This window comes from Scomber japonicus, chromosome 9, assembly GCF_027409825.1.
Source record: "Scomber japonicus isolate fScoJap1 chromosome 9, fScoJap1.pri, whole genome shotgun sequence".
In the NCBI taxonomy this organism is placed as follows: domain Eukaryota; kingdom Metazoa; phylum Chordata; class Actinopteri; order Scombriformes; family Scombridae; genus Scomber; species Scomber japonicus.
Window position 1 is genome coordinate 23717784 of NC_070586.1, and position 23074 is coordinate 23740857.

The window sequence follows — 23074 nt, forward strand, 5'->3', positions numbered from 1 at the left end:
GTCAAAAATGGGAAGGGTGGGGGATTGTCCCAAAACTTGCTACAAGGGGCCAGAGGGGCGGCCTGAATTAAAGATGTGTAAAATCAAGCACTGTGAAGGCATTGTGTGAAAATTGTCAAGGATTTTCCAAAGCGGGCAAAAATTGAAAAAAATGACAGGGCCGGTAGTGTTGAAAAAGTAAAAAATGGGAAGGGTGGGGGATTGTCCCAAAACTTGCTACAAGGGGCCAGAGGGGCGGCTTGAATGAAAAATGTGTAAAATCAAGTACCGTGAGGGCATTGTGTGAAAATTGTCAAGGATTTTCCAAAGCGGCCAAAAATTGAAAAAAATGACAGGACCGGTAGTGTCGAAAAAGTCAAAAATGGGAAGGGTGGGGGATTGTCCCAAAACTTGCTACAAGGGGCCAGAGGGGCGGCCTGAATGAAAAATGTGTAAAATCAAGCACCGTGAAGGCATTGTGTGAAAATTGTCAAGGATTTTCCATAGGGGGCAAAAATTGAAAAAAATGGCAGGGCCGGTAGTGTTGAAAAAGTCAAAAATGGGAAGGGTGGGGGATTGTCCCAAAACTTGCTACAAGGGGCCAGAGGGGCGGCCTGAATTAAAGATGTGTAAAATCAAGCACTGTGAAGGCATTGTGTGAAAATTGTCAAGGATTTTCCAAAGCGGGCAAAAATTGAAAAAAATGACAGGGCCGGTAGTGTCGAAAAAGTCAAAAATGGGAAGGGTGGGGGATTGTCCCAAAACTTGCTACAAGGGGCCAGAGGGGCGGCCTGAATGAAAAATGTGTAAAATCAAGTACCGTGAGGGCATTGTGTGAAAATTGTCAAGGATTTTCCAAAGCGGCCAAAAATTGAAAAAAATGACAGGACCGGTAGTGTCGAAAAAGTCAAAAATGGGAAGGGTGGGGGATTGTCCCAAAACTTGCTACAAGGGGCCAGAGGGGCGGCCTGAATGAAAAATGTGTAAAATCAAGCACTGTGAAGGCATTGTGTGAAAATTGTCAAGGATTTTCCAAAGCGGGCAAAAATTGAAAAAAATGACAGGACCGGTAGTGTCGAAAAAGTCAAAAATGGGAAGGGTGGGGGATTGTCCCAAAACTTGCTACAAGGGGCCAGAGGGGCGGCCTGAATGAAAAATGTGTAAAATCAAGCACTGTGAAGGCATTGTGTGAAAATTGTCAAGGATTTTCCAAAGCGGCCAAAAATTGAAAAAAATGGCAGTGTCGAAAAAGTCAAAAATGGGAAGGGTGGGGGATTGTCCCAAAACTTGCTACAAGGGGCCAGAGGGGCGGCCTGAATGAAAAATGTGTAAAATCAAGCACCGTGAGGGCATTGTGTGAAAATTGTGAAGGATTTTCCAAAGCGGCCAAAAATGGAAAAAAATGACAGGGCCGGTAGTGTCGAAAAAGTCAAAAATGGGAAGGGTGGGGGATTGTCCCAAAACTTGCTACAAGGGGCCAGAGGGGCGGCCTGAATGAAAAATGTGTAAAATCAAGCACCGTGAGGGCATTGTGTGAAAATTGTGAAGGATTTTCCTAAGCGGGCAAAAATTGAAAAAAATGACAGGGCCGATAGTGTTGAAAAAGTAAAAAATGGGAAGGGTGGGGGATTGTCCCAAAACTTGCTACAAGGGGCCAGAGGGGCGGCCTGAATGAAAAATGTGTAAAATCAAGCACTGTGAAGGCATTGTGTGAAAATTGTCAAGGATTTTCCAAAGCGGGCAAAAATTGAAAAAAATGACAGGGTCGGTAGTGTCGAAAAAGTAAAAAATGGGAAGGGTGGGGGATTGTCCCAAAACTTGCTACAAGGGGCCAGAGGGGTGGCCTGAATGAAAAATGTGTAAAATCAAGCACCGTGAGGGCATTCTGTGAAAATTGTGAAGGATTTTCCAAAGCGGACAAAAATTGAAAAAAATGACAGGGCCGGTAGTGTCGAAAAAGTCAAAAATGGGAAGGGTGGGGGATTGTCCCAAAACTTGCTACAAGGGGCCAGAGGGGCGGCCTGAATGAAAAATGTGTAAAATCAAGCACCGTGAAGGCATTGTGTGAAAATTGTCAAGGATTTTCCAAAGCGGGCAAAAATTGAAAAAAATGACAGGGTCGGTAGTGTTGAAAAAGTAAAAAATGGGAAGGGTGGGGGATTGTCCCAAAACTTGCTACAAGGGGCCAGAGGGGCGGCCTGAATGAAAAATGTGTAAAATCAAGCACCGTGAAGGCATTGTGTGAAAATTGTCAAGGATTTTCCAAAGCGGGCAAAAATTGAAAAAAATGACAGGGTCGGTAGTGTTGAAAAAGTAAAAAATGGGAAGGGTGGGGGATTGTCCCAAAACTTGCTACAAGGGGCCAGAGGGGCGGCCTGAATGAAAAATGTGTAAAATCAAGCACCGTGAAGGCATTGTGTGAAAATTGTCAAGGATTTTCCTAAGCGGGCAAAAATTGAAAAAAATGACAGGGTCGGTAGTGTCGAAAAAGTCAAAAATGGGAAGGGTGGGGGATTGTCCCAAAACTTGCTACAAGGGGCCAGAGGGCCGACCTGAATGAAAAATGTGTAAAATCAAGCACTGTGAAGGCATTGTGTGAAAATTGTCGAGGATTTTCCAAAGCGGCCAAAAATTGAAAAAAATGACAGGGCCGGTAGTGTCGAAAAAGTCAAAAATGGGAAGGGTGGGGGATTGTCCCAAAACTTGCTACAAGGGGCCAGAGGGGCGGCCTGAATGAAAAATGTGTAAAATCAAGCACCGTGAAGGCATTGTGTGAAAATTGTCAAGGATTTTCCAAAGCGGGCAAAAATTGAAAAAAATAACAGTGTCGAAAAAGTCAAAAATGGGAAGGGTGGGGGATTGTCCCAAAACTTGCTACAAGGGGCCAGAGGGGCGGCCTGAATTAAAGATGTGTAAAATCAAGCACTGTGAAGGCATTGTGTGAAAATTGTCAAGGATTTTCCAAAGCGGCCAAAAATTGAAAAAAATGACAGGACCGGTAGTGTCGAAAAAGTCAAAAATGGGAAGGGTGGGGGATTGTCCCAAAACTTGCTACAAGGGGCCAGAGGGGCGGCCTGAATTAAAGATGTGTAAAATCAAGCACTGTGAAGGCATTGTGTGAAAATTGTCAAGGATTTTCCAAAGCGGGCAAAAATTGAAAAAAATGACAGGGCCAGTAGTGTCGAAAAAGTCAAAAATGGGAAGGGTGGGGGATTGTCCCAAAACTTGCTACAAGGGGCCAGAGGGGCGGCCTGAATGAAAAATGTGTAAAATCAAGTACCGTGAGGGCATTGTGTGAAAATTGTCAAGGATTTTCCAAAGCGGCCAAAAATTGAAAAAAATGACAGGACCGGTAGTGTCGAAAAAGTCAAAAATGGGAAGGGTGGGGGATTGTCCCAAAACTTGCTACAAGGGGCCAGAGGGGCGGCCTGAATGAAAAATGTGTAAAATCAAGCACTGTGAAGGCATTGTGTGAAAATTGTCAAGGATTTTCCAAAGCGGGCAAAAATTGAAAAAAATGACAGGGCCGGTAGTGTTGAAAAAGTAAAAAATGGGAAGGGTGGGGGATTGTCCCAAAACTTGCTACAAGGGGCCAGAGGGGCGGCCTGAATGAAAAATGTGTAAAATCAAGCACCGTGAAGGCATTGTGTGAAAATTGTCAAGGATTTTCCATAGGGGGCAAAAATTGAAAAAAATGACAGGGCCGGTAGTGTTGAAAAAGTCAAAAATGGGAAGGGTGGGGGATTGTCCCAAAACTTGCTACAAGGGGCCAGAGGGGCGGCCTGAATTAAAGATGTGTAAAATCAAGCACTGTGAAGGCATTGTGTGAAAATTGTCAAGGATTTTCCAAAGCGGGCAAAAATTGAAAAAAATGACAGGGCCAGTAGTGTCGAAAAAGTCAAAAATGGGAAGGGTGGGGGATTGTCCCAAAACTTGCTACAAGGGGCCAGAGGGGCGGCTTGAATGAAAAATGTGTAAAATCAAGTACCGTGAGGGCATTGTGTGAAAATTGTCAAGGATTTTCCAAAGCGGCCAAAAATTGAAAAAAATGACAGGACCGGTAGTGTCGAAAAAGTCAAAAATGGGAAGGGTGGGGGATTGTCCCAAAACTTGCTACAAGGGGCCAGAGGGGCGGCCTGAATGAAAAATGTGTAAAATCAAGCACTGTGAAGGCATTGTGTGAAAATTGTCAAGGATTTTCCAAAGCGGGCAAAAATTGAAAAAAATGACAGGGCCGGTAGTGTTGAAAAAGTAAAAAATGGGAAGGGTGGGGGATTGTCCCAAAACTTGCTACAAGGGGCCAGAGGGGCGGCCTGAATGAAAAATGTGTAAAATCAAGCACCGTGAAGGCATTGTGTGAAAATTGTCAAGGATTTTCCATAGGGGGCAAAAATTGAAAAAAATGGCAGGGCCGGTAGTGTTGAAAAAGTCAAAAATGGGAAGGGTGGGGGATTGTCCCAAAACTTGCTACAAGGGGCCAGAGGGGCGGCCTGAATTAAAGATGTGTAAAATCAAGCACTGTGAAGGCATTCTGTGAAAATTGTCAAGGATTTTCCAAAGCGGGCAAAAATTGAAAAAAATGACAGGGCCAGTAGTGTCGAAAAAGTCAAAAATGGGAAGGGTGGGGGATTGTCCCAAAACTTGCTACAAGGGGCCAGAGGGGCGGCCTGAATGAAAAATGTGTAAAATCAAGTACCGTGAGGGCATTGTGTGAAAATTGTCAAGGATTTTCCAAAGCGGCCAAAAATTGAAAAAAATGACAGGACCGGTAGTGTCGAAAAAGTCAAAAATGGGAAGGGTGGGGGATTGTCCCAAAACTTGCTACAAGGGGCCAGAGGGGCGGCCTGAATTAAAGATGTGTAAAATCAAGCACTGTGAAGGCATTGTGTGAAAATTGTCAAGGATTTTCCAAAGCGGCCAAAAATTGAAAAAAATGACAGGACCGGTAGTGTCGAAAAAGTCAAAAATGGGAAGGGTGGGGGATTGTCCCAAAACTTGCTACAAGGGGCCAGAGGGGCGGCCTGAATTAAAGATGTGTAAAATCAAGCACTGTGAAGGCATTGTGTGAAAATTGTCAAGGATTTTCCAAAGCGGGCAAAAATTGAAAAAAATGACAGGGCCAGTAGTGTCGAAAAAGTCAAAAATGGGAAGGGTGGGGGATTGTCCCAAAACTTGCTACAAGGGGCCAGAGGGGCGGCCTGAATGAAAAATGTGTAAAATCAAGTACCGTGAGGGCATTGTGTGAAAATTGTCAAGGATTTTCCAAAGCGGCCAAAAATTGAAAAAAATGACAGGACCGGTAGTGTCGAAAAAGTCAAAAATGGGAAGGGTGGGGGATTGTCCCAAAACTTGCTACAAGGGGCCAGAGGGGCGGCCTGAATGAAAAATGTGTAAAATCAAGCACTGTGAAGGCATTGTGTGAAAATTGTCAAGGATTTTCCAAAGCGGGCAAAAATTGAAAAAAATGACAGGGCCGGTAGTGTTGAAAAAGTAAAAAATGGGAAGGGTGGGGGATTGTCCCAAAACTTGCTACAAGGGGCCAGAGGGGCGGCCTGAATGAAAAATGTGTAAAATCAAGCACCGTGAAGGCATTGTGTGAAAATTGTCAAGGATTTTCCATAGGGGGCAAAAATTGAAAAAAATGACAGGGCCGGTAGTGTTGAAAAAGTCAAAAATGGGAAGGGTGGGGGATTGTCCCAAAACTTGCTACAAGGGGCCAGAGGGGCGGCCTGAATTAAAGATGTGTAAAATCAAGCACTGTGAAGGCATTGTGTGAAAATTGTCAAGGATTTTCCAAAGCGGGCAAAAATTGAAAAAAATGACAGGGCCAGTAGTGTCGAAAAAGTCAAAAATGGGAAGGGTGGGGGATTGTCCCAAAACTTGCTACAAGGGGCCAGAGGGGCGGCTTGAATGAAAAATGTGTAAAATCAAGTACCGTGAGGGCATTGTGTGAAAATTGTCAAGGATTTTCCAAAGCGGCCAAAAATTGAAAAAAATGACAGGACCGGTAGTGTCGAAAAAGTCAAAAATGGGAAGGGTGGGGGATTGTCCCAAAACTTGCTACAAGGGGCCAGAGGGGCGGCCTGAATGAAAAATGTGTAAAATCAAGCACTGTGAAGGCATTGTGTGAAAATTGTCAAGGATTTTCCAAAGCGGGCAAAAATTGAAAAAAATGACAGGGCCGGTAGTGTTGAAAAAGTAAAAAATGGGAAGGGTGGGGGATTGTCCCAAAACTTGCTACAAGGGGCCAGAGGGGCGGCCTGAATGAAAAATGTGTAAAATCAAGCACCGTGAAGGCATTGTGTGAAAATTGTCAAGGATTTTCCATAGGGGGCAAAAATTGAAAAAAATGGCAGGGCCGGTAGTGTTGAAAAAGTCAAAAATGGGAAGGGTGGGGGATTGTCCCAAAACTTGCTACAAGGGGCCAGAGGGGCGGCCTGAATTAAAGATGTGTAAAATCAAGCACTGTGAAGGCATTGTGTGAAAATTGTCAAGGATTTTCCAAAGCGGGCAAAAATTGAAAAAAATGACAGGGCCAGTAGTGTCGAAAAAGTCAAAAATGGGAAGGGTGGGGGATTGTCCCAAAACTTGCTACAAGGGGCCAGAGGGGCGGCCTGAATGAAAAATGTGTAAAATCAAGTACCGTGAGGGCATTGTGTGAAAATTGTCAAGGATTTTCCAAAGCGGCCAAAAATTGAAAAAAATGACAGGACCGGTAGTGTCGAAAAAGTCAAAAATGGGAAGGGTGGGGGATTGTCCCAAAACTTGCTACAAGGGGCCAGAGGGGCGGCCTGAATGAAAAATGTGTAAAATCAAGCACTGTGAAGGCATTGTGTGAAAATTGTCAAGGATTTTCCAAAGCGGGCAAAAATTGAAAAAAATGACAGGGCCGGTAGTGTTGAAAAAGTAAAAAATGGGAAGGGTGGGGGATTGTCCCAAAACTTGCTACAAGGGGCCAGAGGGGCGGCCTGAATGAAAAATGTGTAAAATCAAGCACCGTGAAGGCATTGTGTGAAAATTGTCAAGGATTTTCCATAGGGGGCAAAAATTGAAAAAAATGACAGGGCCGGTAGTGTTGAAAAAGTAAAAAATGGGAAGGGTGGGGGATTGTCCCAAAACTTGCTACAAGGGGCCAGAGGGGCGGCCTGAATTAAAAATGTGTAAAATCAAGCACCGTGAGGGCATTGTGTGAAAATTGTGAAGGATTTTTCCAAAGCGGCCAAAAATGGAAAAAAATGACAGGGCCGGTAGTGTCGAAAAAGTCAAAAATGGGAAGGGTGGGGGATTGTCCCAAAACTTGCTACAAGGGGCCAGAGGGGCGGCCTGAATGAAAAATGTGTAAAATCAAGCACTGTGAAGGCATTGTGTGAAAATTGTCAAGGATTTTCCAAAGCGGCCAAAAATTGAAAAAAATGGCAGTGTCGAAAAAGTCAAAAATGGGAAGGGTGGGGGATTGTCCCAAAACTTGCTACAAGGGGCCAGAGGGGCGGCCTGAATGAAAAATGTGTAAAATCAAGCACCGTGAGGGCATTGTGTGAAAATTGTGAAGGATTTTCCAAAGCGGCCAAAAATGGAAAAAAATGACAGGGCCGGTAGTGTCGAAAAAGTCAAAAATGGGAAGGGTGGGGGATTGTCCCAAAACTTGCTACAAGGGGCCAGAGGGGCGGCCTGAATGAAAAATGTGTAAAATCAAGCACCGTGAGGGCATTGTGTGAAAATTGTGAAGGATTTTCCTAAGCGGGCAAAAATTGAAAAAAATGACAGGGCCGATAGTGTTGAAAAAGTAAAAAATGGGAAGGGTGGGGGATTGTCCCAAAACTTGCTACAAGGGGCCAGAGGGGCGGCCTGAATGAAAAATGTGTAAAATCAAGCACTGTGAAGGCATTGTGTGAAAATTGTCAAGGATTTTCCAAAGCGGGCAAAAATTGAAAAAAATGACAGGGCCGGTAGTGTCGAAAAAGTCAAAAATGGGAAGGGTGGGGGATTGTCCCAAAACTTGCTACAAGGGGCCAGAGGGGCGGCCTGAATGAAAAATGTGTAAAATCAAGCACCGTGAAGGCATTGTGTGAAAATTGTCAAGGATTTTCCAAAGCGGGCAAAAATTGAAAAAAATGACAGGGTCGGTAGTGTTGAAAAAGTAAAAAATGGGAAGGGTGGGGGATTGTCCCAAAACTTGCTACAAGGGGCCAGAGGGGCGGCCTGAATGAAAAATGTGTAAAATCACGCACCGTGAGGGCATTCTGTGAAAATTGTGAAGGATTTTCCAAAGTGGCCAAAAATTGAAAAAAATGACAGGGCCGGTAGTGTCGAAAAAGTCAAAAATGGGAATGGTGGGGGATTGTCCCAAAACTTGCTACAAGGGGCCAGAGGGGCGGCCTGAATGAAAAATGTGTAAAATCAAGCACCGTGAAGGCATTGTGTGAAAATTGTCAAGGATTTTCCAAAGCGGACAAAAATTGAAAAAAATGACAGGGTCGGTAGTGTCGAAAAAGTCAAAAATGGGAAGGATGGGGGATTGTCCCAAAACTTGCTACAAGGGGCCAGAGGGGCGGCCTGAATGAAAAATGTGTAAAATCAAGCACCGTGAGGGCATTGTGTGAAAATTGTGAAGGATTTTCCAAAGCGGCCAAAAATGAAAAAAAATGACAGGGCCGGTAGTGTCGAAAAAGTCAAAAATGGGAAGGGTGGGGGATTGTCCCAAAACTTGCTACAAGGGGCCAGAGGGGCGGCCTGAATGAAAAATGTGTAAAATCAAGCACCGTGAAGGCATTGGGTGAAAATTGTCAAGGATTTTCCATAGGGGGCAAAAATTGAAAAAAATGACAGGGCCGGTAGTGTTGAAAAAGTCAAAAATGGGAAGGGTGGGGGATTGTCCCAAAACTTGCTACAAGGGGCCAGAGGGGCGGCCTGAATTAAAGATGTGTAAAATCAAGCACTGTGAAGGCATTGTGTGAAAATTGTCAAGGATTTTCCAAAGCGGGCAAAAATTGAAAAAAATGACAGGGCCAGTAGTGTCGAAAAAGTCAAAAATGGGAAGGGTGGGGGATTGTCCCAAAACTTGCTACAAGGGGCCAGAGGGGCGGCCTGAATGAAAAATGTGTAAAATCAAGTACCGTGAGGGCATTGTGTGAAAATTGTCAAGGATTTTCCAAAGCGGCCAAAAATTGAAAAAAATGACAGGACCGGTAGTGTCGAAAAAGTCAAAAATGGGAAGGGTGGGGGATTGTCCCAAAACTTGCTACAAGGGGCCAGAGGGGCGGCCTGAATTAAAAATGTGTAAAATCAAGCACCGTGAGGGCATTGTGTGAAAATTGTGAAGGATTTTTCCAAAGCGGCCAAAAATGGAAAAAAATGACAGGGCCGGTAGTGTCGAAAAAGTCAAAAATGGGAAGGGTGGGGGATTGTCCCAAAACTTGCTACAAGGGGCCAGAGGGGCGGCCTGAATGAAAAATGTGTAAAATCAAGCACCGTGAGGGCATTGTGTGAAAATTGTGAAGGATTTTCCAAAGCGGCCAAAAATTGAAAAAAATGACAGGGCCGGTAGTGTCGAAAAAGTCAAAAATGGGAAGGGTGGGGGATTGTCCCAAAACTTGCTACAAGGGGCCAGAGGGGCGGCCTGAATGAAAAATGTGTAAAATCAAGCACCGTGAAGGCATTGTGTGAAAATTGTCAAGGATTTTCCAAAGCGGGCAAAAATTGAAAAAAATGACAGGGTCGGTAGTGTTGAAAAAGTAAAAAATGGGAAGGGTGGGGGATTGTCCCAAAACTTGCTACAAGGGGCCAGAGGGGCGGCCTGAATGAAAAATGTGTAAAATCAAGCACCGTGAAGGCATTGTGTGAAAATTGTCAAGGATTTTCCAAAGCGGCCAAAAATTGAAAAAAATGACAGGGCCGGTAGTGTTGAAAAAGTCAAAAATGGGAAGGGTGGGGGATTGTCCCAAAACTTGCTACAAGGGGCCAGAGGGGCGGCCTGAATGAAAAATGTGTAAAATCAAGCACCGTGAAGGCATTGTGTGAAAATTGTCAAGGATTTTCCTAAGCGGGCAAAAATTGAAAAAAATGACAGGGCCGGTAGTGTCGAAAAAGTCAAAAATGGGAAGGGTGGGGGATTGTCCCAAAACTTGCTACAAGGGGCCAGAGGGGCGGCCTGAATGAAAAATGTGTAAAATCAAGCACCGTGAAGGCATTGTGTGAAAATTGTCAAGGATTTTCCAAAGCGGCCAAAAATTGAAAAAAATGACAGGGCCGGTAGTGTTGAAAAATTAAAAAATGGGAAGGGTGGGGGATTGTCCCAAAACTTGCTACAAGGGGCCAGAGGGGCGGCCTGAATGAAAAATGTGTAAAATCAAGCACCGTGAAGGCATTGTGTGAAAATTGTCAAGGATTTTCCTAAGCGGGCAAAAATTGAAAAAAATGACAGGGCCGGTAGTGTCGAAAAAGTCAAAAATGGGAAGGGTGGGGGATTGTCCCAAAACTTGCTACAAGGGGCCAGAGGGCCGACCTGAATGAAAAATGTGTAAAATCAAGCACTGTGAAGGCATTGTGTGAAAATTGTCAAGGATTTTCCAAAGCGGCCAAAAATTGAAAAAAATGACAGGGCCGGTAGTGTCGAAAAAGTCAAAAATGGGAAGGGTGGGGGATTGTCCCAAAACTTGCTACAAGGGGCCAGAGGGGCGGCCTGAATGAAAAATGTGTAAAATCAAGCACCGTGAAGGCATTGTGTGAAAATTGTCAAGGATTTTCCATAGGGGGCAAAAATTGAAAAAAATGACAGGGCCGGTAGTGTTGAAAAAGTCAAAAATGGGAAGGGTGGGGGATTGTCCCAAAACTTGCTACAAGGGGCCAGAGGGGCGGCCTGAATTAAAGATGTGTAAAATCAAGCACTGTGAAGGCATTGTGTGAAAATTGTCAAGGATTTTCCAAAGCGGGCAAAAATTGAAAAAAATGACAGGGCCAGTAGTGTCGAAAAAGTCAAAAATGGGAAGGGTGGGGGATTGTCCCAAAACTTGCTACAAGGGGCCAGAGGGGCGGCCTGAATGAAAAATGTGTAAAATCAAGTACCGTGAGGGCATTGTGTGAAAATTGTCAAGGATTTTCCAAAGCGGCCAAAAATTGAAAAAAATGACAGGGCCGGTAGTGTCGAAAAAGTCAAAAATGGGAAGGGTGGGGGATTGTCCCAAAACTTGCTACAAGGGGCCAGAGGGGCGGCCTGAATGAAAAATGTGTAAAATCAAGTACCGTGAGGGCATTGTGTGAAAATTGTCAAGGATTTTCCAAAGCGGGCAAAAATTGAAAAAAATGACAGGGCCGGTAGTGTTGAAAAAGTAAAAAATGGGAAGGGTGGGGGATTGTCCCAAAACTTGCTACAAGGGGCCAGAGGGGCGGCCTGAATGAAAAATGTGTAAAATCAAGCACCGTGAAGGCATTGTGTGAAAATTGTCAAGGATTTTCCATAGGGGGCAAAAATTGAAAAAAATGACAGGGCCGGTAGTGTTGAAAAAGTCAAAAATGGGAAGGGTGGGGGATTGTCCCAAAACTTGCTACAAGGGGCCAGAGGGGCGGCCTGAATTAAAGATGTGTAAAATCAAGCACTGTGAAGGCATTGTGTGAAAATTGTCAAGGATTTTCCAAAGCGGGCAAAAATTGAAAAAAATGACAGGGCCAGTAGTGTCGAAAAAGTCAAAAATGGGAAGGGTGGGGGATTGTCCCAAAACTTGCTACAAGGGGCCAGAGGGGCGGCCTGAATGAAAAATGTGTAAAATCAAGTACCGTGAGGGCATTGTGTGAAAATTGTCAAGGATTTTCCAAAGCGGCCAAAAATTGAAAAAAATGACAGGACCGGTAGTGTCGAAAAAGTCAAAAATGGGAAGGGTGGGGGATTGTCCCAAAACTTGCTACAAGGGGCCAGAGGGGCGGCCTGAATGAAAAATGTGTAAAATCAAGCACTGTGAAGGCATTGTGTAAAATTGTCAAGGATTTTCCAAAGCGGCCAAAAATTGAAAAAAATGACAGGGCCGGTAGTGTCGAAAAAGTCAAAAATGGGAAGGGTGGGGGATTGTCCCAAAACTTGCTACAAGGGGCCAGAGGGGCGGCCTGAATTAAAGATGTGTAAAATCAAGCACTGTGAAGGCATTGTGTGAAAATTGTCAAGGATTTTCCAAAGCGGGCAAAAATTGAAAAAAATGACAGGGCCAGTAGTGTCGAAAAAGTCAAAAATGGGAAGGGTGGGGGATTGTCCCAAAACTTGCTACAAGGGGCCAGAGGGGCGGCCTGAATGAAAAATGTGTAAAATCAAGTACCGTGAGGGCATTGTGTGAAAATTGTCAAGGATTTTCCAAAGCGGCCAAAAATTGAAAAAAATGACAGGACCGGTAGTGTCGAAAAAGTCAAAAATGGGAAGGGTGGGGGATTGTCCCAAAACTTGCTACAAGGGGCCAGAGGGGCGGCCTGAATGAAAAATGTGTAAAATCAAGCACTGTGAAGGCATTGTGTGAAAATTGTCAAGGATTTTCCAAAGCGGGCAAAAATTGAAAAAAATGACAGGGCCAGTAGTGTTGAAAAAGTAAAAAATGGGAAGGGTGGGGGATTGTCCCAAAACTTGCTACAAGGGGCCAGAGGGGCGGCCTGAATGAAAAATGTGTAAAATCAAGCACCGTGAAGGCATTGTGTGAAAATTGTCAAGGATTTTCCATAGGGGGCAAAAATTGAAAAAAATGACAGGGCCGGTAGTGTTGAAAAAGTCAAAAATGGGAAGGGTGGGGGATTGTCCCAAAACTTGCTACAAGGGGCCAGAGGGGCGGCCTGAATTAAAGATGTGTAAAATCAAGCACTGTGAAGGCATTGTGTGAAAATTGTCAAGGATTTTCAAAGCGGGCAAAAATTGAAAAAAATGACAGGGCCAGTAGTGTCGAAAAAGTCAAAAATGGGAAGGGTGGGGGATTGTCCCAAAACTTGCTACAAGGGGCCAGAGGGGCGGCCTGAATGAAAAATGTGTAAAATCAAGCACCGTGAGGGCATTGTGTGAAAATTGTGAAGGATTTTCCAAAGCGGCCAAAAATGAAAAAAAATGACAGGGCCGGTAGTGTTGAAAAAGTCAAAAATGGGAAGGGTGGGGGATTGTCCCAAAACTTGCTACAAGGGGCCAGAGGGGCGGCCTGAATGAAAAATGTGTAAAATCAAGCACCGTGAAGGCATTGTGTGAAAATTGTCAAGGATTTTCCTAAGCGGCCAAAAATTGAAAAAAATGACAGGGCCGGTAGTGTCGAAAAAGTCAAAAATGGGAAGGGTGGGGGATTGTCCCAAAACTTGCTACAAGGGGCCAGAGGGCCGACCTGAATGAAAAATGTGTAAAATCAAGCACTGTGAAGGCATTGTGTGAAAATTGTCAAGGATTTTCCAAAGCGGCCAAAAATTGAAAAAAATGACAGGGTCGGTAGTGTCGAAAAAGTCAAAAATGGGAAGGGTGGGGGATTGTCCCAAAACTTGCTACAAGGGGCCAGAGGGGCGGCCTGAATGAAAAATGTGTAAAATCAAGCACCGTGAAGGCATTGTGTGAAAATTGTCAAGGATTTTCCAAAGCGGGCAAAAATTGAAAAAAATGACAGGGCCGGTAGTGTCGAAAAAGTCAAAAATGGGAAGGGTGGGGGATTGTCCCAAAACTTGCTACAAGGGGCCAGAGGGGCGGCCTGAATGAAAAATGTGTAAAATCAAGCTCCGTGAGGGCATTGTGTGAAAATTGTGAAGGATTTTCCTAAGCGGGCAAAAATTGAAAAAAATGACAGGGCGGGTAGTGTTGAAAAAGTAAAAAATGGGAAGGGTGGGGGATTGTCCCAAAACTTGCTACAAGGGGCCAGAGGGGCGGCCTGAATGAAAAATGTGTAAAATCAAGCACCGTGAAGGCATTGTGTGAAAATTGTCAAGGATTTTCCAAAGCGGGCAAAAATTGAAAAAAATTACAGGGCCGGTAGTGTCGAAAAAGTCAAAAATGGGAAGGGTGGGGGATTGTCCCAAAACTTGTTACAAGGGGCCACAGGGGCGGCCTGAATGAAAAATGTGTAAAATCAAGCACCGTGAGGGCATTGTGTGAAAATTGTGAAGGATTTTCCATAGGGGGCAAAAATTGAAAAAAATGACAGGGCCGGTAGTGTTGAAAAAGTCAAAAATGGGAAGGGTGGGGGATTGTCCCAAAACTTGCTACAAGGGGCCAGAGGGGCGGCCTGAATTAAAGATGTGTAAAATCAAGCACTGTGAAGGCATTGTGTGAAAATTGTCAAGGATTTTTCAAAGCGGGCAAAAATTGAAAAAAATGACAGGGCCAGTAGTGTCGAAAAAGTCAAAAATGGGAAGGGTGGGGGATTGTCCCAAAACTTGCTACAAGGGGCCAGAGGGGCGGCCTGAATGAAAAATGTGTAAAATCAAGCACCGTGAGGGCATTGTGTGAAAATTGTGAAGGATTTTCCAAAGCGGCCAAAAATGAAAAAAAATGACAGGGCCGGTAGTGTTGAAAAAGTCAAAAATGGGAAGGGTGGGGGATTGTCCCAAAACTTGCTACAAGGGGCCAGAGGGGCGGCCTGAATGAAAAATGTGTAAAATCAAGCACCGTGAAGGCATTGTGTGAAAATTGTCAAGGATTTTCCTAAGCGGCCAAAAATTGAAAAAAATGACAGGGCCGGTAGTGTCGAAAAAGTCAAAAATGGGAAGGGTGGGGGATTGTCCCAAAACTTGCTACAAGGGGCCAGAGGGCCGACCTGAATGAAAAATGTGTAAAATCAAGCACTGTGAAGGCATTGTGTGAAAATTGTCAAGGATTTTCCAAAGCGGCCAAAAATTGAAAAAAATGACAGGGTCGGTAGTGTCGAAAAAGTCAAAAATGGGAAGGGTGGGGGATTGTCCCAAAACTTGCTACAAGGGGCCAGAGGGGCGGCCTGAATGAAAAATGTGTAAAATCAAGCACCGTGAAGGCATTGTGTGAAAATTGTCAAGGATTTTCCAAAGCGGGCAAAAATTGAAAAAAATTACAGGGCCGGTAGTGTCGAAAAAGTCAAAAATGGGAAGGGTGGGGGATTGTCCCAAAACTTGTTACAAGGGGCCACAGGGGCGGCCTGAATGAAAAATGTGTAAAATCAAGCACCGTGAGGGCATTGTGTGAAAATTGTGAAGGATTTTCCATAGGGGGCAAAAATTGAAAAAAATGACAGGGCCGGTAGTGTTGAAAAAGTCAAAAATGGGAAGGGTGGGGGATTGTCCCAAAACTTGCTACAAGGGGCCAGAGGGGCGGCCTGAATGAAAAATGTGTAAAATCAAGCTCCGTGAGGGCATTGTGTGAAAATTGTGAAGGATTTTCCTAAGCGGGCAAAAATTGAAAAAAATGACAGGGCGGGTAGTGTTGAAAAAGTAAAAAATGGGAAGGGTGGGGGATTGTCCCAAAACTTGCTACAAGGGGCCAGAGGGGCGGCCTGAATGAAAAATGTGTAAAATCAAGCACCGTGAAGGCATTGTGTGAAAATTGTCAAGGATTTTCCAAAGCGGGCAAAAATTGAAAAAAATTACAGGGCCGGTAGTGTCGAAAAAGTCAAAAATGGGAAGGGTGGGGGATTGTCCCAAAACTTGTTACAAGGGGCCACAGGGGCGGCCTGAATGAAAAATGTGTAAAATCAAGCACCGTGAGGGCATTGTGTGAAAATTGTGAAGGATTTTCCATAGGGGGCAAAAATTGAAAAAAATGACAGGGCCGGTAGTGTTGAAAAAGTCAAAAATGGGAAGGGTGGGGGATTGTCCCAAAACTTGCTAAAGGGGCCAGAGGGGCGGCCTGAATTAAAGATGTGTAAAATCAAGCACTGTGAAGGCATTGTGTGAAAATTGTCAAGGATTTTTCAAAGCGGGCAAAAATTGAAAAAAATGACAGGGCCAGTAGTGTCGAAAAAGTCAAAAATGGGAAGGGTGGGGGATTGTCCCAAAACTTGCTACAAGGGGCCAGAGGGGCGGCCTGAATGAAAAATGTGTAAAATCAAGCACCGTGAGGGCATTGTGTGAAAATTGTGAAGGATTTTCCAAAGCGGCCAAAAATGAAAAAAAATGACAGGGCCGGTAGTGTTGAAAAAGTCAAAAATGGGAAGGGTGGGGGATTGTCCCAAAACTTGCTACAAGGGGCCAGAGGGGCGGCCTGAATGAAAAATGTGTAAAATCAAGCACCGTGAAGGCATTGTGTGAAAATTGTCAATGATTTTCCTAAGCGGCCAAAAATTGAAAAAAATGACAGGGCCGGTAGTGTCGAAAGAGTCAAAAATGGGAAGGGTGGGGGATTGTCCCAAAACTTGCTACAAGGGGCCAGAGGGCCGACCTGAATGAAAAATGTGTAAAATCAAGCACTGTGAAGGCATTGTGTGAAAATTGTCAAGGATTTTCCAAAGCGGCCAAAAATTGAAAAAAATGACAGGGTCGGTAGTGTCGAAAAAGTCAAAAATGGGAAGGGTGGGGGATTGTCCCAAAACTTGCTACAAGGGGCCAGAGGGGCGGCCTGAATGAAAAATGTGTAAAATCAAGCACCGTGAAGGCATTGTGTGAAAATTGTCAAGGATTTTCCAAAGCGGCCAAAAATTGAAAAAAATGACAGGGCCGGTAGTGTTGAAAAAGTCAAAAATGGGAAGGGTGGGGGATTGTCCCAAAACTTGCTACAAGGGGCCAGAGGGGCGGCCTGAATGAAAAATGTGTAAAATCAAGCACCGTGAAGGCATTGTGTGAAAATTGTCAAGGATTTTCCTAAGCGGGCAAAAATTGAAAAAAATGACAGGGCCGGTAGTGTCGAAAAAGTCAAAAATGGGAAGGGTGGGGGATTGTCCCAAAACTTGCTACAAGGGGCCAGAGGGGCGGCCTGAATGAAAAATGTGTAAAATCAAGCACCGTGAAGGCATTGTGTGAAAATTGTCAAGGATTTTCCATAGGGGGCAAAAATTGAAAAAAATGACAGGGCCGGTAGTGTTGAAAAAGTCAAAAATGGGAAGGGTGGGGGATTGTCCCAAAACTTGCTACAAGGGGCCAGAGGGGCGGCCTGAATTAAAGATGTGTAAAATCAAGCACTGTGAAGGCATTGTGTGAAAATTGTCAAGGATTTTCCAAAGCGGGCAAAAATTGAAAAAAATGACAGGACCGGTAGTGTCGAAAAAGTCAAAAATGGGAAGGGTGGGGGATTGTCCCAAAACTTGCTACAAGGGGCCAGAGGGGCGGCCTGAATGAAAAATGTGTAAAATCAAGCACTGTGAAGGCATTGTGTGAAAATTGTCAAGGATTTTCCAAAGCGGGCAAAAATTGAAAAAAATGACAGGGCCGGTAGTGTTGAAAAAGTAAAAAATGGGAAGGGTGGGGGATTGTCCCAAAACTTGCTACAAGGGGCCAGAGGGGCGGCCTGAATGAAAAATGTGTAAAATCAAGCACCGTGAAGGCATTGTGTGAAAATTGTCAAGGATTTTCCATAGGGGGCAAAAATTGAAAAAAATGACAGGGCCGGTAGTGTTGAAAAAGTCAAAAATGGGAAGGGTGGGGGATTGTCCCAAAACTTGCTACAAGGGGCCAGAGGGGCGGCCTGAATTAAAAATGTGTAAAATCAAGCACCGTGAAGGCATTGTGTTCCGCCTACGGAACGGGTCGGAGGTTGGGAGGTAGCGACAAGTTCTTCTGAATTGTTTAAACACCAACCCTTAAACATATATATTGTTGTATACATTGTTAGAAAGCTTAGATTGCCCTGATTCATTCAAGACCACTCACGACTTATATGGTTGCTCACAGCCGTAATAGTATTAGCGATTAGCTCGGCTAGCCACTCAGCTAAAGTAAGAAAAGCTATAATGCTACATACCTTCAATGTCTTCCCTTTATCCACAACGATCATCTTATGACTCAGGACTTTCTGTACAGCTCGCCAAGTATCCATTCTGGTGAAATATGAAATCCGTTTCCGTTTCCGTTTCTTTTTCTTTTTCTCCTTGTCATTACCCGATGTGAGTCGCCTACCCGATGTGAGTCTGACATGCGCAGGAGCGTTTTCGATCGTCCGCCATCTTGGACGGTCATGTACGGCAACTCCGCTTGGAAAAAACGCCCCCAGACTCAAAACGCGATACGCGAAATAAATCAGTTGTATAAACATATAAATATAAATAAAATAAATCAATCGTATGAATGTATAAATATGAATAAATATAAATAGTTTGGTTGTAAATAGTTGTCAGAGGTTAAGAGTAAGTATACATATCATGGAAATATCTGGAAATCAGACATGTATAAATATAAATAAAATAAATCAATAGTATAAATACATAAATATGAATGAATATAAATAGTTTGTTTATAAATAGTTGTCAGAGGTTAAGAGTAAGTATACATATCATGGAACTATCTGGAAATCAGACATGGAAATAAAATAATACAAAGTAATAGTAATAATAATTATATCTATCTATCCACTATCTTATCTATCTATCTATATTTTTATTGATATATTTATATTGTATTATTATTTTATTATATACATATATAAAATAGATAGATAAGATAGTATATATATACAATATATAATTATATATAGATATATACACACTATCTTATGTATCTATCTTTTTATTTATATAATATTATTTTATTATATATATGTACATATAGATGTATTGTACTATAAACATATTATATATTTTATATTTTTTCAATTGAGAATGGTATAAACTAACTGAAGTTTTTAACATTACATTACATCCATTTTACATTCATAGAGCTTTGATTTTGGAACAGTTTTGTTAACAAAAAAGAGGCCAAGATTTATCTGATGTGTGATGTGCACTCTTTTATACTTTGTTATAGACACAGGTACCACCCTCTCTAGTTCTGTCACAGCTCCTCCACTCACCTGATGGACTTCCTCAGCTGTTGTTTTGATGCAGACAGATATTTAAACTGTGGTATGCATGCCTCTGTTTGACACACTATTACAAGACCATTTCAAATGAATGAATGCTCAAGCCAATACTGAAAGTTTGTTAACTTTTAGTTTATAACTTTGAAGGACCAAAGGATTCCATTTTGAACATGAACCAAACATTTTAATCTAAAGATACAAAAATGTGTTTCCATCAAATTGATGTCAGAGATGGAAAAACAAAAGACAGAGCTTAAACAGTACTGTCAAAGAATTTAAATCTTGAATTTTAACCACATGCTTTAAAAAATGAATATAAACAATGGAGGAAACTAAAGACACATGTATGTACATAGCTATATGAAAAATTGTGCACATATTCAAGTAAAGACAATTTTATGTAATCACATAAGAAGTTCCAGATGAGGTGGTTCGGGCATCTAATCAGGATGCCTCCCGGACGCCTCCCTGGTGAGGCGTTCAGGGCATGTCCCACCGGTAGGAGACCCCGGGGAAGACCCAGGACACGCTGGAGAGACCATGTCTCTCGGCTGGCGTGGGAACACCTCGGGATCCCCCGGGAAGAGCTGGACGAAGTGGCTGGGGAGAGGGAAGTCTGGGCTTCCCTGCTTAGGCTGCTGCCCCCGCGACCCGACCCCGGATAAGCGGAAGAAGATGGATGGATGGACATAAGTTATGACTGTACTCTTTAATTTAAAGAGACCCAACATTCCCCCCATGAGCAAGCACTTGGCGACTCCGTAACGGGAAGAAACCTCAGGCAGAACCAGGCTCTAGGTGGGCGGCCATCTGCCTTGACCGGTTGGGGTTGATAGAGAAAGAGAGAGAGAAAGACTGAAGCAATCTGAATCTGGAGCATACAGGTATGTAGGTGCTTAAGGCAGAAGGATGATTGTCAACAGTGCAGTCTCCCGATCATCTTCATCTTTTCCTGAAATTGCACAAAAATAAAGATATTAGTACAACAGATATTATAGTAAACTTGAAACTATATGGCACTGTCTTTTAAACATGTGTCCACACACTCAGTAGATATTACAGTTAATAAAACAAATTAAGCAGCAGTTCTACCTCATACTAGTTAACTTTACCTCAGTGTCTTGTGTTGGGATGCTGCACTCTCCTCTCAAGAGCTTCCTTCCCTGGAACTGCACCTCTTGTCATTGATGCCGTCAGTGTTGAAAGAAAAGAAATGTTAGAAAAATGGTTGTTGAATACAAGGTGAAATGTTACTTCAAGCTTTGTGTTCAAATGTTAATTCTTGTATCATTCTCACTTGGGTAGTTGTTATTTGTTGGAAGTAGTAGAAGTTTTTTGAAGAAATTGAAGTTAGGCATTGATCCCACAGACAAAGTACAAACTACCAAATCAGCTTCTTACCGAGAGTGGAGACTGGAACGATGTCATTTAAACACAATTGACGTAGATGTCCAGCTCAGATTTGATCACTCTCTCCTACACAGTCCTTTAGACTGTTAATCTGAAATAAGACAACAAGAAATTGAAAATAAGATAAGTTAGGCATTGATCCCACAGAGAAAGTACAAACTACCTAATCAGCTTCTTACCGAGAACAGGTGTCATTTAAACACAATTGGCTTTATTGTGTTTGCCATAGATGTCCAGCTCAGACTTGATCACTCTCTCCTAGTCTTTTAGACTGTCAATCTGAATTAAGACAACAAGAAGATGGAAATAAGTGAAGTATTGTGTTGATCCTACAGACAAAGTACAAACTACTGACATCAGGCTCTTACCGAGAGTGGAGACTGAAAGGGTGTCGTAGATGGGGAGGCAGGTACTTGAGGAGGATGATGAGGATGACTTTACTGTATTTGGCGTAGATGTCCAGCTCAGATTTGATCACTCTCTCCTAGACAGTCCTCTAGACTGTCAATCTGAAGTAAGACAAGAAATTGAAGTTGGGCATTGATCCCATAGACAAAGTACAAACTACCAAATCAGGTTGTTACCAAGAGTGGAGAATGGAACAATGGCCACACCAACAGTTTAGCAGTATACTGAAAACACTTACGTTTCTGTCTGTAGTACGGCCTCAGGCGATCGACATTCACCTTCTGCAAGGACCCAGTGTTCTTTTGGATGGTGGCCACGCCATTTTCTGACATATCAAGGACTTTGTAGGGGCCTTGATGCATATGTTTCAGGCCATGCCTGAAAAGGTGAATGTCATCACCTGTGTTAATTTCTACTGTTTTGCAGCGCTTCCTTTTGCGTGCTACGTAACAGCTCTTTTGCTTCTCCTGGGCCTTTTCTATGTTGGCAAGAAGCTATTGGCCAAAGCCACAAATAAAGTAAATAACATGAAACACAAAAATACAACAACTTCAATACATGAGCTTTGTGCCTCACTACCTTTTCATTGAGGTCTGTGATTGTCCTCATCCTCGCTTCCAGGTCGTTCCAGCCGAGAGACATAGTCTCTCCAGCGTGTCCGGGGTCTTCCTCGGGGTCTCCTACCGGTGGACGTCCGGGAGGCATCCTGATTAGATGCCCGAGCCTCCTCATCTGGCTCCTCTCAACACAGAGGAGCAGCGGGTCTACTCCGAGCTCCCTCCGGATAACTGAGCTTCTCACCCTATCTCTAAGGGAGAGCCCAGCCAGCCTACGGAGGAAGCTCATTTCAGCCGCTTGTACCTGCGATCTTGTTCTTTCAGTCACTACCCAAAGCTCATGACCAGAGGTGAGGGTAGGAACCAAGACCGACTGGTAAATCCAGAGCTTTGCCTTTCGGCTCAGCTCTCTCTTCACCACGACGGATCTGTGCAGAGTCCACATTACTGCAGACGCCGCACCGATCCGCCTGTCGATCTCACGCTCCATCCTTCCCTCACTGTGAACAAGACCCCGAGGTACTTGAACTCCTCCACTTGGGGCAGGATCTCATCCCCGACCCGGAGAGTGCACTCCGCCCTTTTCTGGTTGAGGACCATGGACTCAGATTTGGAGGTGCTGATTCCCATCCCGGCCGCTTCACACTTGGCTGCGAACCGAGGAGGTCACGGTCTGATGAAGCCAACAGGACCACATCATCATGTTTAGCAGTGTGAAGATCTCTTTGTTGAGCTGTAAATATGTATACAAGAGCAATACAACAAAGTCTGTAAGCATCGACTGAATAGAAAAACAATACATGAATGATCTGCAGCTATGAAGATGATCACGGTTTATCTAATATTGTATTTATCATACCTCATTCACAAACTCCCTCCCCTGGTCAGTTATGATTTTGCTGACCATGCCAAACATGTAAAACTTGGCAGTTACTGCAGCGGAAATCTCCACAGCTGACTTTGACTGTAGCGGTTCAGCAACAACAAACTTGCTGAATAAATCAGTCATTGTCAGAATGTATTTGTTCTTGCGTGCAGTCTCCTTTAATGGGCCAATTAGATCCATTCCAAGCACACTCCAATTTTCTTTCACCTGCAAATATAAATGTCGATAGTTTATCACAGAGTCATCTGACACATGTTGAAAAGAACATTATATATTGGTGTTCAACACTACCTTGATGGAGTGTAGCACTGGTGCCACTGTTTTTATTGGATCATTTAACTGGCATTGGTGACAGCGCGTGACCTGAAACAGAGGTCAATGTACTTGAATAGATATCTCATGTTAGTTAGTTTTTCTTGAAATAAAAATATAGTTGGAAGTTCTATCGTCCAGATAACAAACTTTGCCTTACCCAGTCAGTAACATCCTCCGTGATGGTGGGCCAGTAGTATCCTGCCACCAAACAGTTTCTGGTGCCTCTGACACCATTGTGGTTGCCTGTGCCTTGCTGGTTGTGGCACTCTTTGAGAGCAGCGCTCTTTTCCTCCTCAGACATAACCACCAGCCGCATGTACAGTTTGTTTGGGCCAGTGTAGAACAGTCTGCCATCTGTGTAGAAAACAATTCTTTAATTACAATTGTGTGTGTGTCTGTCTCTGTGTGTGTCTGTCTGTCTCTCTCTGTGTGTGTCTGTCTGTCTGTCTCTCTCTGCGTGTGCCTGTCTGTGTGTGTGTCTCTCTCTCTCTCTGTGTCTCTGTGTGTGTCTGTGTCTATCTGTGTGTGTCTGTCTGTATGTCTCTCTGTGTGTCTGTCTGTCTCTCTGTGTGTGTGTCTGTCTCTGTGTGTGTGTGTGTGTGTGTCTGTCTG

The 23074-nt window shown here is 43.6% G+C and overlaps 1 long non-coding RNA gene across 1 annotated transcript; it reads right to left on the reverse strand.

Moving 5' to 3' along the window:
* Positions 1-19448: 19448 nt before the first annotated feature.
* On the reverse strand, positions 19449-20962 carry LOC128365056 (uncharacterized). Its single transcript, XR_008321794.1, has 4 exons — positions 20943-20962; positions 20288-20387; positions 19999-20063; positions 19449-19838 (listed from the first exon to the last, which is right to left on the reverse strand). It is a non-coding gene; the product is annotated as an uncharacterized LOC128365056 (long non-coding RNA).
* Between the last annotated feature and the right edge of the window lie 2112 nt (positions 20963-23074).